Source organism: Triplophysa rosa, linkage group LG1, assembly GCF_024868665.1.
Source record: "Triplophysa rosa linkage group LG1, Trosa_1v2, whole genome shotgun sequence".
Classification (NCBI taxonomy): Eukaryota; Metazoa; Chordata; class Actinopteri; order Cypriniformes; family Nemacheilidae; genus Triplophysa; species Triplophysa rosa.
The window spans coordinates 7,468,458-7,489,217 of NC_079890.1; the positions used below are offsets into that span (position 1 = coordinate 7,468,458).

General features: G+C 43.3%; 1 protein-coding gene across 1 annotated transcript in view; it reads right to left on the reverse strand.

The window, feature by feature from the left end:
* Nucleotides 1-645: 645 nt before the first annotated feature.
* Nucleotides 646-20,760, reverse strand: part of LOC130562857 (uncharacterized) — a 36,572-nt gene continuing 16,457 nt past the window's right edge. Inside the window, exon 2 of the mRNA XM_057348195.1 lies at nucleotides 646-1,087. The gene's annotated coding sequence lies outside the window, so the exon portion shown is untranslated. The remainder of the gene's footprint in view (nucleotides 1,088-20,760) is intronic.

The window sequence follows — 20,760 nt, forward strand, 5'->3', positions numbered from 1 at the left end:
ACAAAACGATGCTCATAAATATCTATATATCTCAAGTCAATAAGCAGGCTAAATGACCATACAGGTTGATATCTAAATGTTTTACTTCAACTGTGGAATCGAAACTGGGAATCGATAAGAATCGAAATTGATACATTTCAAACGATTCCCAACCCTATTTATTACTATAAAAATTCAAAATGATGGTGGGGGTCGGTGCCGCGGTATGTAATTGGTTGGCGGGTAGACACCGACTATTGCAACAAGTCTAGTTGGCGGGGAAGAAAGTGAAGACTTACAGTACATTGAGCTCTCCATAGAGACACAGCATTAGCCAGTCAATCACTGTTTTAATCTACAAATATTTAAGTCTCCTCTCAACAGAAGAAGAACTAAGATTCATATGAAGAATGCATGTAAACTACAAGCTTCGGCACTTGCAATCCATATACAGCACCCACTGCCATATTTTAATCACAAAAAACCTGTCAGAGCTCCACATTGGTGATGTTGTATACATTTTGTGGAGAATTCCTCACCTTTTACAACCAGTAGGATTGTATTAATACTAGGGCTGTCAAAGTTAATGCGTTAACGCATGCGATTAATTTTTTCAAATTAACGCGTGAGAAAATTTTTATCGCAATTAACGCAGCATCCGTTTGTTTTGACATCCTTTGTCTAGCGTTACATTATGTAATCACGCTCTTATTCGTGTACAGGCTTTTAAACCACTTAAGCGCGATTTGAAACAGTTGCTTTGAGGCGTTCAATGAAGATAGACAGCTTCTAAACTGTGGGACGCGGCAAAACGCAACGAGAGGTCCAGTCTGGTGTGTACAGTAACGGCTGCATCGGTGAATCTCTGTCAGACAGCGCATCCGTGTTAAGTTCTCTTTCGTGCTTGAATGGATAAAACCACACAAGATTATGTCAGAAAGCCCGTTTTGTCTAGCATTTTCTTAAGCACAGACTTCAAGGTGTAAAATAAAATCTTAAATGAATGCAAAGAGTTGTGAAAATGGGAGTGCGGTGACGGTCAGATCTGCGTACTAAGACAGCTCTTAAAGGGGCCACGTTCTTAAACGTGCTGCTGTGACTCCTGTCACTAATGTTAATCAAAGAACAAAATAAAAGAAGAAATCAATGTGATATTATAGCTTTAATGAGAATTCTTCTGCATTTAATTTAGCATTAAAGACTGTAAAGTGTCCTTCAATTTCCTACATGAGCTCTCAATTATACTGTTGAATGGCTATAATTAATGTTAAAATATCAGTTACAATACTAATATCAAAATGTTAGCTTTCATAAAATGATGCTGTTAAATAAATATGTTGTTTCTACATCAATTTGAAGATTAAATGTGAAATTATTAAAATGTAAAAGTATATTTTAAAATAAAATTGTTGTGTGCGATTAATCGTGATTAATCACAGAAAAAATGTGTGATTAATCCGATTAATTTTTTTAATCGATTGACAGCACTAATTAATACTAATACTAATATTATATTGTATTGTATTGCATTGTATTGTATTGTATTGTATTGTTGAAAAACAATAAAGTTCAGTTGGAACACAAGTCAAAGGATTTGCAAGTAATTGCATTTTCAGTTTATTTACTCTAATAATGGACCGGGTTGCACACACATCCGACACTGCCTCCCAGTCTGATCATAAAACCAACACAAACTAACGTACACAATACCAGTTTAAAAAGCGACACCTCATGAGAGCGCTCTCAGCAAAGAAAACCGGTGACTACACTAGCAGGCAGTACATGGAGATTCGCTAGTGAATAAACTATTAATAATAATAATAATACATTTATTTTATATAGCGCCATTAAAAGTTGCTTTCTAGAAGTGCTTCACAGCAGACATCACATCAGGTAAAACAACACAACAAAAACAAATAATCCAATCAAGTAAAAGAAATCCTAGAAGAGATTTAAAAGTCGCTAGTGAATTTGCCCCCTGATGTCAGCCGGGAGAGAGTTCCAGGCCTTAGGAGCATATGAGGAGAAATGCTCTATCACCCATGGATCGAAGCCGTGTCTTGGGAATAACTAAAAGACCACACTGAGAAGAACGCAGATTTCGACATGGTGTGTAAGGCAATAACAGATCAGACAGGTACTGAGGAGTCAGGTCATGCAAAGCCTTAAATGTTATCGTAAAGATTTTTAAAACCAATACGGTACCTGACAGAGAGCCAGTGTAAATATTCCAAAACAGGGGAAATATGATCACCAGACCTGGCCCCAGACAGAATTCTAGCAGCCGAGTTTTGTTCATATTGTAGTTTGTTAATGGAGGTTTTCAGAGGTGGACAGTAACGAAGTAAATCTACCTGAGTACTGTACTTAAGTACACTTTCTGAGTATCTGTAGTTTACTTGAGTATTATTTTTTCGGAGTACTTGTACTGTAACTTCACTACATTTGAAAGAAGGTCCAAAAGTAGAAAATGGTTTCTATGCAGCGGGGTTTCCTGTGTGCGCAATTTATCTGGCTTGCGATCTGCCAGGACCTTTTACTGTTGCCAAGTATTTCAGTTTTTCTAAGCTCGCGGTTTTCCGGCAAGCTTTGAATGGCCATTTGGCGGATTTTTTACGCAAATCTGGCAACTCTGGGATCTTCCCCGCTAAACTAATGTAAACGTATAGGCGCTGCTACACCGTTGAGAGCGCTCTAAAAAGGCAAATAGAACAATAAAATACTAAAAAGGCACATGTTAAAGTGTGGTGTAATCATCTGTGGGTTACGATCAGTCAAAGATCGTAGAAACATTGTCATGAAAATGATCGGCTAAACGGTAAATAAGCATCACATACACCTTGAGCGTGTTAACTTCTGATCTGCTGCTATATCATTTAAAGCGATTTGGAAAATGAATTATGTTTTTACTGCAGTAACTATAGTTGAAGTGTTCCTGTATATCTGTATAAAAACAATAGAACCCTGCCCAAAATACAACATAAAATGTAATGGATTTAATGGTTATATTGGGAATTGTACTATGGATACTTGTTGTCTACCTGTATGTGATGGATTCTTTTGATGGGATGGTAAATCCTACTGGAATAAAACCCCAAACACACTACAAAGAGGAATTTAATTTAAAAATCTTATTCTAATTCAAAAATGCATTGTTTTTTTTCCTCAGGGATGGTATTTGCAGTAAAACCACAGTATCCACAAATTTACCATTTTCTATATATAGGAACCATACTCCAATTAATAATCTTTAGTAAAACCACAACAACTAAAAATACCATAGTTTCATTATACTAGCTATAGTTTATGTTTGTAGTTAAGTTATGGTAATACAAATGGTAATACATCCAACAAACACATGGCTTCTACACTTTATTATTTACAAGAACCTTACTACTTACTGGTAAATTGCTGCTAAAACTGGTAAAAGGAATATACAAAATAAAAGAACACTGCTCATAAATACATATAGGCCTAGGGGGCTAATGAGGATAATTAGGCTAAATGATAATACAGGATTATATCTAAACTAAACATATATGTGCTAAACATATAAAGCTCTTAAAGGAGTTGCTCACTGCAAAATTTGTCCCCATTGACTTTCCATAGTAGGAATAAAAATTACTATGGAAAGTCAATGGGGGCAAATTTTGAAATGAAAACTACCCCTTTAATACAACTGTTACTGTGAGCTCCTCAATGTATTCAGTTGGTTGCTTCAGAGGCATAAGTTATACGACAATAAAACAATGCACAACTGACATAAAGGAAATTTACTTTTAATACTTGAGTACTTTTAAAGCACGTACTTCTGTACTTTTACTCAAGTAAGAATCTGTCTTTACAACTTTTACTTATAGTGGAGTAATATTTGACCAGTAGTATCTGTACTTTCACTCAAGTAAGGAAGTTGTGTACTTCGTCCACCTCTGGAGGTTTTAGATACTCCAGCAAGAAGACCATTACAATAGTCAATACGTGAAAAAAACAAAAGAATGTATCAACCTCTCAACAACTGAAAAAGGACAACAAAGGACATAAGCAAGCTATATTTATCAGATGGGAAAAGGATGTCTTAACCGTAGGCATGTAACAGTATTGTAAATATCGAAGTATCGAGATAGCATTTTTTTTCGATATTATCGTGGTCGCATGACGATAGATCTTCCAGGCAAAGTGTAGTTTTTTCAGCCGAATGGAGCGAGTTGAGGGAAGCAGGAACTACAATTCCCATCAACCCATGCGTGCCGCCCGCTACAGATCAAGTTGAGCGAAAATGGCGGATGCCGCTAGTGACATAGAAACGGATTTACAAATTGTTGAAGCCAAAGCGAATTATAATTCGGATGTGTGGAAGCATTTCGATTTTCCCGTGACAAGAAATGAGAAAGGAGAAAAGATGACGGACAAAAAACAATATGCAGACACTCCCAGACTGCGGTGAAGTACAATTCGGGGAATACGACTAATATGAAGAGCCATTTGTTACATCATCAACCCGAAAAGTTTCATGAAGATACGAGGAGCAAAAAAATAGCAGTGAGTGAGGTGAGTGAAGCAGTGAATGAGGTGAGTGTGTGAGTGAAGCAGTGAATGAGGTGATTGTGTGAGTGAAGCAGTGAATGAGGTGAGTGTGTGAGTGAAGCAGTGAATTATGGCGTTCCAAAGGGTCCTAAAAAATGACTTTGCAGCACACACTCCTCTCACTGAACGTCTCACTACACGTCTTAACTGTTTTTGTATTCTGCTATTTATTGCAGTGAATTCAAGACGCAGACGTTGACGTAATGCTGTAAATCACGTGTGGCCGTGAAGCGTCTATGCAGACGTCACGCGTCATTCACGTGTAGCAGTGAAGTTATTTGTTTTCATTTTTGCTAACACGTATTGTAACAAGCTACTCTACATGGCTTAATGCAGAGTGTCAAGCGTCTACTTCGTTAACTTTCACTTCACTCATTCCTCTCAATGAACGTGACGTCTGCGCCTAGGAACTAATGTTTATGTGTTGTTTCCTTGACATTCTGTTAATTGTGTTGCGCACTGGTAAGGATCAGCTGTCAATCTTAGTTTATGCTGTTTGGTATGCTTTGTGTAATGTGTTTGTGCAATACATTTAAGCCCAGAACCATTTTATATCTCATTATTATATGCTGTGCATGTTATTGCTGCTTTCTGATGTTTATATGGTTCTGATGCGATCGATTATTGCTGCTGAGTTTTCCGATATAATCATTGAAAACGTACATCATTGTCCATGCTGTAGCGTTGCATTCCTAGGGAATTATGTAATTGCTTACAGCAAGATTATTCAGCGCACTACTATGTTATTGTTAACTCCATTGTGACTTTTGATTTGTTTTATTTGTTTACATGCAATTGTTTTGTTTTTAGCTTTTTTTTTTCTGCAAAGCTCAGCTTTAGCATCTTTATTTTAGCAACATTATTTTACTTGTTGTTTAATGTGTATGTATTTGCAAGATTTTACTAGTTTACTGGCACGTCATATTATTGTATTTGTGTTTATTGTATATATAGTGTTGAATATACAGTGGCTTGCAAAAGTATTCAACCCCCTCAATTTTATTCACATTTTGTTATGCTGCTGCCTTACCTTAAACTACTTTAAATGATTCTTTTTTTACATTAATCTACACTCCATGCACAATAATGACAAAACAAAAAACTGATTTTTGACAGCTTTGCAAATTTATTAAAAATAAAAAACAAAAATAAGTACATTGCATAAGTATTCATACCCTTTTCTGGGACACTTGAAATTTAGCTCAGAAGCATTAGTTTTGCTTGTTGATGTTTATACACTTCGAGTGGAGTTAACCTGTGCCAAATTCAATTGAATAAGTATGATTTGGAGCGGCACATACCTCTCTATAAAGGGTGCAACAGCTGAAAATGCATATCAAAGTAAAAACCAAGACATGAGGTCAAAAGAACTGCCAGTAGAGCTTTGAGACAGGATTGTATCAAGGCACAGATCTGGGGAAGACTTCTGAAAAAAATCTGCTGTATTGAAGGTTCACAGAAGCATGTAGCCTCCATTTATCCTCAATGAAAGAGGTTTGGAACCACCAGATCTCTTACTTGAGCTGACCTCCTGTCCAAACTGAGCCATCGATGGAGAAGGGTCTTGGTTAGAGCGGTGACCAAGAAGCTGATGATTACTCTGGTTGAGCTCCATGATCATATATGGAGATGGGAGAAACTTACAGAAGGACAAACATCACTGCAACACTCCACCAATCTGGGCTTTATGGCTTAGTGGCCAGACTCAAGCCTTTGCTCAGTGAAGACACATGGAAACTTGAAATATGCAAAAACGTACTTCAACGAATCTTTCAAACTGTCAGAAACAAGATATTCTGGTCTGATGAATCTCAGATTCATGCATCATGTCTGGAGAAAAACAAGCACTGCTCAACACCTGTACAATACCGTCTTAACAGTAAAGTGTAGTGGAAACAGCATCATGATGTGGGGGTGTTTTTCAGCTTCAGGGACTGTACACAAAATACGGAGATAATGATCATGAAAACCTAGCCCAGAACATTCAGAACCTCGGACAGGGCAGAAGGTTCATTCTCCAACATGACAATGATCCTAAGCACACAACTAAAACAATGTAAGAGTGGCTTATGGATAACTCTGTCTATGTCCTTGAGTGGCCCAGCTAGTGCTTGAACCCAACTGAACATTCTCTGTAGAAACCTGAAAATGTTTGTCTACTGATTATCTCCATCCAACCTGTCAGAGTTTGAGAGGATCTGAGGAGAAGAATGACAGAAAATTGCCAAATGCAGATGTGTAAAGCTTTTCACATCATACCCAAAAAGATTTGAGTCTGTAAACGCGCTTTAACCATTTTCTGAGTTAAGGGTGTGAATACTTATGCAATGTACTTATTTTTGTTTTTTATTTTTTAATAAATATGCAAAGCTGTCAAAAATCAGTTTTTTGTTTTGTCATTATTGTGCATGGAGTGTAGATTAATGTAAAAAAATAATAATTTAAAGTAGTTTAAGATAAGGCAGCAGCAACTGTAAGTCGTGGCCTAATGCTTAGCGATTCGGACTTGTGACCAGAAGGTCGCTGGTTCGATTCTCAGGACCGGTGGGTAAGGACTGTGGTCTGCCTTTTTATGTAACTGATTTAAAGATATACTATAAGATGTACAGTATAGCTTGCATGTACTGTAAATCGCTTTGGATGAAAGAGTTTTCCAAATGCGTAAATGTAAATAAGTTAGGACCAGTCAAACAGAAAAAAATTGATGACTAACTTGTAAGAGCCGTTTACGCAACCTACACAAGACTTGAAGAACGCTGAAGATCTAATTAAATAGTATGCTGTAATTATGGTTATAGGTAACATAAACCGCACAAAAACTGCACTACTGCGTGGATAAAATAAATCTTCAACAGTGGGCCAGTGAGATGTTTAAAGTTCTGCCTTTGACACGGCTTGGGGCCATCATTTATGGAAATGAGACTGATTTTGACAATTTATGGTCCCTCTTCTTATTGTAGTCTCCCTTAGAATATATCACAGGTTTGTTAAAAAGGCGTTGTGTGCTTAAATTTGAAAGTTTACTGTTTTTTATTTGCTGCTGGAGGTAGGGCTGACGGTAAGTTTTTGTTTCTTACCGCGGTGAAGACGCAACAAATCATGCGGTTTGGCAATTAATCGCACCCAACAACACACCTCCACAAATATACCATTTATAATATTTTTTTTCAGATTGCAACATAAAAGAGGGTTTTTCTCCGCAGAAGCTGCAGAAAGAACAACAGGGTAACAATATAAACGCACTTGAAACTTTGAATAATTTATCGTTTTTAACAGCAAATTATCATTGAAATTATATAACTATTAATTAGGCTACATTTAAAAAAACAACCTTTTTCAAAGCGCAACACAAAAAGGGAATATCGGGCTAGCCTGTAGTACAAGTGTTCGGCTGTTGTACAACTACTGGGCCCCTTTAGTGAATCGGCAAGGTCTTAGTGTTTCGTGCGAGGAAAACCAACATGTTCACTTTGTCTGGTTTTAGCGAGGCTCTTAACTAGCGATGTGCACGAATGTTCAAATACTGGATCCGCAATAACTTTTCGAATAAAAATGCCATTCGAATATTCGTATTTTTCATAAGAATAAAAACTGCGTCAACACAGGGTTAAGTTACCTCTGCAGAAGACCCTAGAGTTCTTCCCTTCATCTGTAATGAATTTATAATATACACAAAGTATGAAAAAATCATATGTTCCTAAATCTTTGTTCAGATCGCAAGCTAGTTTAAATATTTTAAGTTTACACACCGGATGCTAGGATTGCATTTTATGCTCGGCTCATATCACCATATTAAAATGTTTTAAAAACGTGAGCCACAAAATTCGTTAACATTACTTAAATATGAGTTGGAATAAGAATACCAACGTAATATTAAATGATTCATTTATGTATTTCCATAACTTGTTCAGAGCGGTTGTTAGAAATATATTAGGCTAACTAATTCTGATTTCAACAACTTGAAACATTAAAATGTACATTTCACTGCAACTAATGTTAATAAGTTTGGCCTTGACATAAGACTGGTACCTTTTACCATTCGCCTGTAAATAAATTCGCACGGATGTTTTTTTGTTTGTTTGTTTTAAAACGCACTGCAATTCCATAGTTAGGCTACCTTAATTGATTTTATTTATTGATGCAAATGCAATGCAAAGCTAAACAAGACAGACACATTATTTATAAATAACTGGAAGAGTTTTGAGGGCAGACCTGACCTGTTGAAACGAGATGGTCTCCATCCCTCCTGGGCTGGGACTTCCATCCTGTCTAGAAATATGGCAAAAAGTCTTAATGCTAATGCTAAAACTTGACTCTCTGGGGCCCAGGTCAGGGAGCAGACAGTATGGCTTAACCAACTGTCTGCTTGCCGTCTCACGTCGCAGAATACACAAAATGTACAACATGTAGTAATCCGTTCTCCCAAACATCACAAAATAGAGACTGTGTCTGTCCCCCGGATTAGCAAACATAAAATAATGCGTAAACCTCTTGAAAGTAATTTAATAAACGTTAAACAAACTAAACATGAACAAAATACAGATAATCAACTGTTACGACTCGGATTGCTAAATATTAGATCTCTCTCTAATAAAGCACTTTTTGTTAACGATATGATAACAGATCATAAAATAGACATGCTCTGTTTGACAGAAACATGGCTAAAACCAGATGATTATATTGCTTTAAATGAATCTGTCCCCCAAGATTATTATTATAAACACGAGCCTCGTCTAAAAGGCAGAGGGGGAGGTGTCGCAGCACTTTACAATAACTCTCTTAGCATTTCCCAGAAGTCGAACTCTAAATATAATTCTTTTGAAGTCATGGTTCTTCATGTTTCAACACCTAATACTAAAGATAAAACTCTTTTTAAATTGATTCTAGCTATTGTATATAGGCCTCCAGGGCACCACACAGATTTTATTAAAGAATTTGGTGGGTTCTTATCAGAACTAGTACTGGCCGCAGATAGACTCCTTGTCGTTGGTGACTTTAACATCCACGTAGATAACGTTACAGATGCCTTAGGAATGGCTTTCAAAGACACTCTTAACTCCATGGGCATTAGTCAACATGTGTCAGGACCCACTCACCTTCGTAATCATACTTTAGATTTAATACTGTCTTACGGTATAAATGTGGACGACGTTAAAATCCTTCAGCAGAGTGAAGACATTTCGGATCATTATCTGGTATTATGTTTGCTTCACTGGCCTACGGCTGCAAATAAAACTCATTGTTACAAATATGGTAGAACAATAACTTCAACTACCAAAGATGCGTTTCTCGATAATCTGCCCGAATTGTCTCAAATCATGAGAAATAACGTTGAAGATCTTGACATTACCACTGAAAATTTTAATTCCACCTTCTCGGTAACGCTAGACAAAGTTGCTCCACTACGTTTAAAGAAGATTAAAAATGGCAGCCCCACACCGTGGTATAATGAACACACTCAGGCTCTAAAGAAAGCGGCCCGAAAAATGGAGCGCAACTTTAAGAAAACTAAATTAGAGGTATTTCGTACAGCATGGAAGGATAGTATTCGAAAATACAGGAAAGCCCTAAAAACTTCTAGATCCGCCTACTTTTCATCACTAATAGAAGAAAACCAGCACAACTGGACTTGCGATTTGCGTGACACCTCATTGTTTATTGCTACAAATTGAAAACGGTCGGATAAATAAGATTTAAACCATTTCAAAGCTATTCCCTTAATGCCGACATAATTTTCGAGTCTATGTAGGAGTGTGCTGTGGTCAATGGTATCGAATGCAGCACTAAGGTCTAGCAGCACCAATAACGAGATACAACCTCGGTCAGACGCAATAGCAGATCATTTGTAACTCTGATCAAAGCAGTCTCTGTACTGTGACATGCTCTAAATCCAGACTGGAATTCTTCATTGATGTCATTCCTTTGGAGGAAGGAGCATAATTGAGTTGAAACTACTTTTTCCAGAACTTTAGATATGAAAGGTAGATTCAATATAGGCCTGTAGTTCCTAGTTCTCTAGGGTCGAGTTGGGGTTTTTGACAAGGGGCCTTATAACAGCCACCTTATATGCTTTAGGCACATGTCCTAATGTCAGAGATGAGTTAATAATACCAAGAAGAGGATCTATAATTTCTGGGAGCATCTCTTTCAGTAGATTTGTAGGTATAGGGTCTAGATGCATGTTGTTGATTTAGATGATCTAATAATTTTAGACAGCTCATCTTGATCTACGGTATAAAATAATTGCATTTTCTCCTTAAGGGCGCTGTAGTTAGTTTGTTCAGCGGGTTTCACTTCTGATTGCATGATAATTTTTTTCTATATCTGGATTTTATATGTGAAGTAGTTCATAAATTCATCACTGCTATGCTTATACTACACTACATTTTTTGTAATGACCACTGATAATATTTTATTTGTCAATCTGTGTATAGCTTTGGAGCTGTTTGATGTAAGTTACTGTTTCTGAGGTCTAGACTAATGCAGTATAACTGAACCAAACACGGTGGATGGCGTTAGGATATATCGTCATTTTTATTTATGCATACCGGTTTCGTTATAGAGTTTTAGCCATATGCTCTCATCTCCTTTATATGTTTTTTGTGTGTGTGTCTGTGTGTGTGTGTGTGTGTGTGTGTGGCGTGGTACTTGTCTGTGTACGTCGTGTGTGTGTGTGTGTGTGTGTGTGTGGCGTGCGCATCCGTGTGTGTGTGTTGTCTCTATGTCTATGTGTGTTAGTACGTGTGCATATTGTGTGTGTGGAGTGTTTTGTATGTGGGTATGTCTGTCTTCTGTGTTTTCAACCTTTTCTTGTTTCTGCAGGTACAACTTTAATTATTTTGCTTATAGTCAATATGTCTCATGTACAGCTGCTTTGTAACAATGAAAATTGTAAAAGCGCTATATAAATAAAGTTGAGTTGAGTTGAGACACAGACCATGAAACGACAAAGAAAACAATATTTATATGCCTTGGTGATCAACAGGATTAGTAATTCTTCCTCAGATGACGGTCACGTAATAAACAAGCACTACAATGGCTCCGTCTTTGTTTTTAGGATCAATTAACAGTCGGCATGGAGGTAAGGCTGTTTACTTTATTTATTATTAACATTATAAACAATAAAGCCAGATATTCTTGTCAGATCTGGGTTTTGTTACCGGGAGTTAGAGAAGAGCAGCGCATTTTCTCCGTCGACTTGTTGAACAGACTTTCACAGAATAAAATAGACCTATATGTTTGTTTTTCTTATCAAGAACATGTAAAACAAAATAAACAAGATAACCATATATCGTTGTGTTTTGTTCGTTTAGTTTTGTATGTCTGGTTTTTGTATGATTTCGCTTTGTGCATGTTTAAATGCAGTTTTTATGTATTTAAAAAAAAATTCAAACGTTGCTAATCTTTTCACCATTAAAAAAACCTATATGCAGGATATAATATTAGTGCGTTATGAAAAATGTAAAAAATTACGTCTTTATTAATTTAATTTAAATAAACGAATATTCGTTTTTTTATCAGCTCAAATATTCGAATATGAAATTATTGAAAAATGCCCATATCCCTAAAGTTTATTTAATTGTGCTTGTTATTGTATTCATTGCTAAACTGATCCATTTTTGTTAACACATAAGTTAAAAGGTTAGTAGAGAGGTGGGTGCCAGTTTATTTTCTTTTGTTCTCGTTTTCTCCTGTTAGTAAGGAAGGTAGGGTATTTTGCTGTATTTTGGCTTTTTTTGTTGTGTTAGTCTAGTTAGTTACTTTCCCTACTAGGTAGAGTGTCTTTTGTTCATTATTTTGGCTTAACCCCCCTCTTGAAGCTTGAAACCCTTCAACAATTTTGTTAATAAAATAACTATTTTGCTTCCTTTGACATTTGAGTTTTTTTGAGATTTTTTTTAATTGAGTGATCTCCTTTTGAACCCACACTTATGGGGGTCGTAACAGGTACAGTGCCAGTGTCTGCATGGGAGAGGTGGCAGCAACGCAGAAGAAGGTAATGTCATGTGATCTTCTGAAAAGTATTAATTGTGTTAAGTTATATTTTTTATGTTAAATAACCTCAAGTTAAAAGCCTTAAATATAAAGAGGCATTTAGTTGCTAGTTTAAATAAAATCTTAATTTAAGATCAGTAAAATTCATGCGAACATGTATTTATTACTTGGCGGTGTGTTTATTGCTTTAACTAACAGTGGCAAACAGAAAGTATACAATTATTTTCTGTTAATAATTGTTTATATGTCGGTGCATGTCAGACTTACATTACCGTTAACAGCCAGTCGGGGATGCTTGATAGCGCTTCACTAAACTCACGGAGGTGGAGCTGGACTAAATCAAGCTCCGTCCGTTTTGCGCTGCAGACGCAGACGTCACGTTTAACAGGCGCAGACGTCACGTTCATTCAGAGGAATGAGTAAAGTGGCAGACGCAGACTCAGTGAGACGAGTGTGAGACGAGTGTGTGCTGCAAAGTCTTTTTATTGGTCCCTTTGGAACGCCATAGTGAATGAGGTGAGTGAAGCAGTGAATGAGGTGAGTGTGTGAGTGAAGCAGGGAATGAGGTGAGTACCTGACTGGTTGTGAGTTGTTAAAAGTTGACAAACAACTCAAACTTTTTTCATGTTAATTTTTTCATGTTTCATGTTCTCAAAAAATGTATGTTATTAATTTTTATGTTATTATGTTAGTTCCTGTTTCTTACTGACTTTACTGTTCTTTGCACTTTAAAATTACCTAATCTAAAAATAATAAATGTGATCTTTGTTCAGTCATTGTTTAATAAACACTTATGCCACATTTTTCCAAGTCTTCATTTGTTTTGTTTTTTTCCTGCACAAAATTCAATAAATATCGTATTGTAGTCTTCATATCGAGGTACTATCGTACCGTGAAATGTTTATACCGTTACATCCCTACTTAATCGTATTCTGAATAAAAGGCTCAACTGACAGAGAAGCATCAAAAATGACTCCAAGATTTTTTTGTTTGCTTTGAAACTCCAAGGCAGCTCCATTGATAGATAAAGTTATGGAGCCTGCATTTCACAGCTGATGGGGAGAGCCAATGAGCATAACTTCGGTTTTGGAGCCATTTAGAGACAGAAAAGAGATCACAGCGACAGTTAGATAGATGTGCAACGTCCACATGTTGACCTGGACATTATTATAATAAATCTTAATATTAAACTGGTAACATTACAGTGAACTAAACATATGGAAATGACCGTAGTAAATTTACCATTTATCTGACAGAATGTCACTGTTACGCAGAATAACAGCATATATGAACAATATGTTAAATTTAAGACTGACCACAGTCAAAATCACTCATCTCAAATAAAGCTAAACAACATTAACAAAGTTCACATCAGCAACAAGAATGAATTGAGGCACGGTGGCCTAATAAATCATAAATAACTTACAATTTGAAGATCAAATTAGGCCTACTTGATAACAAAATCTTCCTCCTGTTGTTTTGAACAACGTTAATCAGCATTTCTATTTTTTTCCGAGACTTGATAAGAAAGCTCATCCACATTATGTTTTGAATGGTTTCCTTATTTCTTCTTCTTCTTTTGAAGTTTTATGGCGTTTGGCGAACCAACTTCAGGTGCTTCTTCCTGCTTCTTCCGATTTATGAGACTGCTGGTGAACAACCCCCAATACATTTACATTTACATTTATGCATTTGGCAGACGCTTTCACCCAAAGCGACTTGCATTGCATTTTCCTATACACATGATTCTAAGTACAGTGAGGGAAATAATTATTTGATCCCCTGCTGAATTTGTAAGTTTGCCTGCTTACAAAGTAATGAAGGGTGTATAATTTTTATGGTAGGTTTATTTTAACTGATATCAACCAAAAAATCAGGTCTTGGTCAACGTCTTGGTTACGGATGTAACCTCGGTTCCCTGATGGAGGGAACGAGACGTTGTGTCGAACCGACAGAATGGGGTTTGTCTTGAGAACCTATCATCTTCTGAGTATTTAGAAAAGGCCAATGAATATTGGCGAATGAAATTTGCATGCATGCTCATTCATTCACCTGTTGGTCTGAGGAGCCTAAAGCATCCTCCCCCGACCGCTGGGGTGGGCGGCCAGTGTTGTGGCATGAGGGACACAACGTCTCGTTCCCTCCATCAGGGAACCGAGGTTACATCCGTAACCAAGACGTTCCCTTTCTGTCGGTCTCTCGACGTTGTGTCGAACCGACAGAATGGGGTTCCTATGGAAAACGCCACAGCACTGAGCCGCGTCACAATCTCTGCGGAGCGACGTTGACTGGCCTGGGCGAGTCAGACGAACACGCTAACGCGAAATTATGACCTTCCAGTGGAGAGGAAGGGGGACCCAGAGCTTTCCACAAAAAGTTGGGAAGCCCCCTAACGCCGGCCGTCACGGGCGGAGGCCTAATTCTCTAAATGGCGAGAAGCCGCCCGGCACCGTACGGGCCACTGGGTAAGCATTATTCCCCCTGGGGGAAAAACGCTGCAGAGGCCACTACCTACCGTAGGGAGGAATTAGTGGAGACACCACATGGTCTCACCATCAGGGGAGAACTCATGGGAGGAATGTGCGGACTGCAGGAGTTAACCGCAAGGTGGGAGTCCACCTGGGGAGGTCATGGGTTGCCAAGGTGGGAACCATTCATGAGGATACATCAGACGGAACAGCCCACGGAGGGGGGGTTACCACGTCTGGAGCACTAGGTCCGGTTAGAGCTATGTGGGAGATAACTCAACTGTTCCCCGGCCTAAGGGGGCAGGGCTGCTCTGCCCAGCCTGTCCCCTGGAAGGGTGCTTAGTGATGGATGGAATGCCTGTTCTTTACCCGAGGGGAAAGAAGTGAGGCGGGATCGCCACTGCTCCCCCCGGAGGGGGAAGGGCTTCCGCAGGCGTATGCCCTACCGGCTGCCGGTCCCACACCTTGCCAGGATGCGGGCTGACACCGGTTCCGCGCGTAGGTATTAGAACCTCACGGAGTTGTTAGGCATAGCCCAACCCGCAGCTCTGCAGATGTCTGCCAGAGAGGCGCCCTGAGCCAGTGCCCATGAGGGGTGTGCCTCACTCCCAACGGGCAGGGGCGAAATGAGATCGGTATGCCCTAACGAGGGCATCCACGATCCAGTGCGCCAGCCTCTGTTTGGAGACAGCCCTCCCTTCTGCTGACCTCCGAAACAGACAAAGAGCTGCTCAGAGCTTCTGGGCTCTGCGTGCGGTCCAAGTAGAGGCGCCGTGCGCGTACTGGACACAACACGGATAGGTTGGGTCTTCCTCCCCGGTGGGGAGCGCCTGCAGGTTCACCACCTGGTCTCTCGGGAGAGTGGTGGGAACCTTGGGCACGTAGCCGGGGCGGGGTCTCAAGATAACGTGAGAATCCCGGCCCCGAGTTCTAGGCAATCTGTGGACACGGAGGGTGCTTGTAGATCCCCTACCCTCTTGGAGGTGAGCGCCATGCGGAAAGCCGTCTTTATCAAGACTGAGAAAGAGCGGCAACCCCGAGAGGCTCGAAGGGGGCGGGGCCTCTTGAGGCCCGCCACCTAGGTCGCAAGAGGGTACGGAGCGCGGATAAGGTGGTCACCCTCTCGCGCCCCTTAGGAACCTAATGACCAGGTCGTGCTGTCCCAGAGGCTACCCAGCACTTGGGTCATGATGAGCGGCCGTAGCGGCTACATACATTCCCAGTGTGGAGGGGGAGAGGTTACTCCCCCGTCTCTCTTGAGGACGGGACAGCTCGTACCCGACCGAGCAACTCCGCGGGTCTTCTCGCCGAGAAGAGCACCAGGACGAGAAGAGGCGCCACCTATGGGCGTATAGCCGCCCAGTGGCCGAAGCCCTAGCCTGAGTGACGTCCCAACCGGACTGGGGGTGGGTCACTCAGGATCTCCTCGTCCCGTCCAGACATGGAGACCAGGTTTTGCCTGGGATGCCGTAACGTGCCCCTTCCCCTGGGGAAGCTGTTCGCCAGGGGGAGCGGCCAGGGGGGAGTTGTTGTCAGAGCCTCAGCTCCGAGAACCAAGTCCTGGTTAGGCCGAAGGGGCGTAACTAGTACCACTTGATGCTCCTCTTCCCTGGCCTTGCACAGGCCCTGTGCAATGAGGCTCACTGGGGGGAAGCGTACTTCCGCTTGTCCCGCGGCCAGCTGTGCGCAAGGGCATCCGTGCCGAGGGTACCTCGGACAGGGAGTACCCAAGCGGACAATGGGAGGAGTTCGGGGAGGCAACAGGACCACCTGTGCCTGGCCAAACTGCCCCCAAATGAGCCGGCTGCGCGGGGAGGGAGTCGCCACTCTCCGCAAGGCGTCAACTGACGAGAGAGCGCATCGGCTGTCTGGTTCAGGACGCCTGGGATGTGTGTGGCTCGCAGGGAGCTGATCACCTGCTGACTCCAGAGGAGGAGGCGTCGGGCGAGTCATGTTAGCTGCTGTGAGTGAAGAATACGCCACAGCAGCTGTGCTGTCCGACCGGACCAGCACGTGCTTCCCTGCACGAGAGGAAGTTCCTCAATGCAAGTAGCACAACCCACAACTCTAGGCAGTTGAATGCCAACGCAGGCGGGGGCCCGTCCACCGCCCCGACACTGCTCGCCCGTTGCACACGGCACCCCTTAGGGTGTGTCGGCAGAAAAGCGTGTGACCAACGCCTGCTGCCGGTGTGCCACGCTCTCCAAGGAACTTGACTCTGCCGCCAGTGTTGGAGCGGTCGTATATGCATCGACCCGAGGGGGGGCCACCCCCGCCGAGGATGCCATGAATCCCAGGAGCCTCTTGTTACAGGGGGACCGCTGACTGTCTGATCTCAGGCAGTTCAACACTGACCGGGCGCGCTAGTCCTCGCCCCCCCCCCTGGGGGTGAGCGGGGCCGCTCGTGAGGACAGAGTCGAGTTCCATACCGAGAAAGAGGATGCTCTGCCCGGGGAGAGCTTGCTCTTATCTCAGTTGACCTGTGGCCCCACCGATCTAGGTGCCGGAGCACCAGGTCCCTGTGTGTACACCACAGATCTCGAGAGTGTGCCCAAACTTGAGCCAGTCGTCGAGATAGTTAGTACCCGCACACCTCCTTTCCCACGGGGAAGGAGGGCGGCTTCCACGACCTTCGTAAAGACTCGTGGAGACAGGGACAGACCGAAGGGGAGGACCCGGTACTGATATGCCCGTCCCTCGAACGCGAACCATCGGAACGGCCGATGTCGAGGGAGGATCGAGACATGAAGTACGTGTCCTTCAGGTCGAGTGCCATGAACCGGTCCTGACACCTGACGGACGTCAGGATGTGCTTCTGCGTGATCAACCTGAAAGGCAGCTATAGTGTAGGTGCCTGTTCAGAACACACAGACCCAAGATATGGCGCAACCCCCCGCCTTTCTTGGGGACAATGAAGTACAGGCTGTAAAACCCGTTGAACATCTCGGCTGGTGAGACGGGCTCGATCACTCCCTTCACCAGAAGGGTGGCGACCTCGGCCCGAAGTACGGGAACATCCTAGCCTCTGACTGAGGTATATCGGATGCTGAACTTGGCGGGTGTAACGCGACTGGATCGCGTAGCCAAGACGGATCATCTTCCCTAGCCAGTCTGACAGCCTGGGAAGCCGGACAGGCTCCCAGAATGAGACGGGGACTAAGGTACGATCTTTTTCATCGTCCCCCCGGGGGGTGGTTCGATGGCTAGCAGTACGGATTCCTTGCCGGGGGAGGTCCCCCGGGGAGGAGATCGGCTCTGCTCTTTTTCCTGCCTGGCGACTGCGCAGCTCAACGCACTGTCTGACTGAGAGTGCTGAGGGCTGGTGTTTATACTCGACATTGCGCTTCGCCATGAAGCAACGTCGAGTTTGCCATTCACAGTCGTGCAGAGGGTGAGAGCGGCTGTGGTAACCCAGAGAGAGAGGAAACTCTCCTTTTTGAGAGTAAGTGGGAGCCAGCCCCCCGGAGGGGGCCAGCAGATGGAGAGATGGGGCAGGATCCGTCCCTATCCGACTTCCCAGCAATGTGGCTGGGGTCGGGCCCAATGGTAGCCTCGATCCCCCTGAGGTCTTCCCATGACGGCCGCTTCGCCACGGCTGCTGATGGGGCGATGGTCTCCTCTTCGCTGTCTCCTCCAGGGGGGGCCGCCTGAGTGGGGGGCACCAGAGCTGGAGGGCGTTGAAGAGGACCAGGGCTGCTGGGAAGCAGACAGTGCACGGGACTCGACGGCCGAGGCGGCCGAGTTGCGGCATGAAGGACTGCTTCTTACTGTCGAGAACCCTCCGGTGGAGGCCGCGTGCGGGTCTCGCGCCCCCCCCGACGGGCGGGGGGTGAGCGGGGCCGCTGCGGCTCGACAGTAACACCAACCAGCCCCCCCTTGCGAGAAGGGTGCGTCGAGAAAGCGGACCTTCTCAGCGTTACTCATCTGCGCAAGGATTGGCCAGAGGAGTTTATCATGGACCACAAGTGTGGACATCGTCCGACCCAGGGCCCGCGTAGTCACCTTGGTCGCCCGTAGAGCGAGGTCGGTGGCGGCGCGGAGTTCCTGCATAAGCGCTGGGTCGGTCTTACCCTCGTGGAGCTCTCTCAACGCTCTTGTCTGGCAGGAGCCATAGCGTGGAGAGAGGAGGCAGCTTGGTCCGCCGCAATGTAAGCTCTCGACACCAGAGATGCCGAGACACCACATGCTTTGGATGGGAGTCTAGGTCGAGCCCCCCCAGGTGGCCGCCACCTACGGGCACGAATGCACCGCGGCGGCATACTCCACCTGGGGGACACCGACGTATCCTCCAGCTGTCTCAACCTCGAGGGAAGAGAGGGTGACAGAACTTTGTTTGACGTGAAACGTGCCGGGAAGGGGCGTTCCAGGTCTTACAAAGTTCCTCATGCACTTCCGGTAAACACGGCACTGGGGGCGGGCGCGGCTTGGAGCCGCGCTCAAACCCGAGGCACCATGTAGCCAGCCGCGAGTGCCGGGAGAGGCAGTGCGGGCACTGCAACCCAACACTCACGGCGGCCCGGGAAAGCATGGCCGACATCTCAACGTCTGCTTTTTGCTGGGCTCGACCCCCCAAGGGAGGGAGCCCAAGGAATCGTCGGAGTCGGATGGCAGTACGTCACCCCCCGATGCTGCAAGAGACATCTCATCATCACGCATCGTGTCCGAATACGTGATTGAGGAATAAGACGGCGGACCGTCTCCTGGGGAACGGTCAGACGAGCGAGACAAGGTGTGAACGGTCCGTGAGCCGTGGCTGGCGGATTATCGCTCACAGTAATCCTCATATCACCCTCGCTGCTTGCCATAGCGGACGGCAGGGCCGTAGTCCTGCCGCCACGGAACGGGGAGCAAACGAGGTGGTGGCTGAGTCCCGTGGGAACAGCCACCTGTGACGCAACGTCTGAATCGTCACCGCCCGCAGTGCGGGCAGGACGTATTCACAACGTCTGCCCCAGCATACTGGAAGCAGGTATTGTGTCCGTCCCCCTCCTCGATGAGTGTGTTGCACCCATGAGAACTGCGGGACAAGCCACGCTGGAGAAACTTGCTCTTTTAGAAAAGGAAATTTGCTCGAACACCTCCGGAACTGCCGAGACGCCCAGGGGAGAGTCACTGCAGGAAGGGACCGTCCGCTGTCCACGTCGTAGATTCCAGCAGAAAGAATGATCACCAAGATCGTAGAGAAGCTCACCAGATGCGTAGGCTCTGAAGAACAAAAGGTGAATGAATGAGCACGCCGGCTTCCCTCTTATACCCGGACATCCGGGGAGGAGCCTGGCATGCAAATTTCATTCGCCAATTTTCATTGGCCTTTTAAAAAAAAAACAGAAGATGATAGGTTCTCAAGACAAACCCCATTCTGTCGGTTCGACACAACGTCGAGAGACCGACAGAAAGGGAAACATATATAAAGGTTATAAATTGATTTGCATTTCAGTCAGTGAAATAAGTATTTGATCCCCTATCAACCAGAAATAATTCTGGCTATACAGATTGGTTATGTGCCTATATGGACCACAGATTAGTACTGTAACTTTAAGAAAGTACTCCTAAATCAGCTTGTTATGTATATAAAAGATGCCTGCCAACAGAATCTGTATCTTCCATTTCAACCTCTCCACCACAATGGTCAAGACCAAATAGGTTTCAAAGGATGTCAGGGACCAGATTGGAGACCTGCACAAACCTTGAATAGGCAACAGACAGAAGCTTGGTGAGAAGGAGACAACTGTTG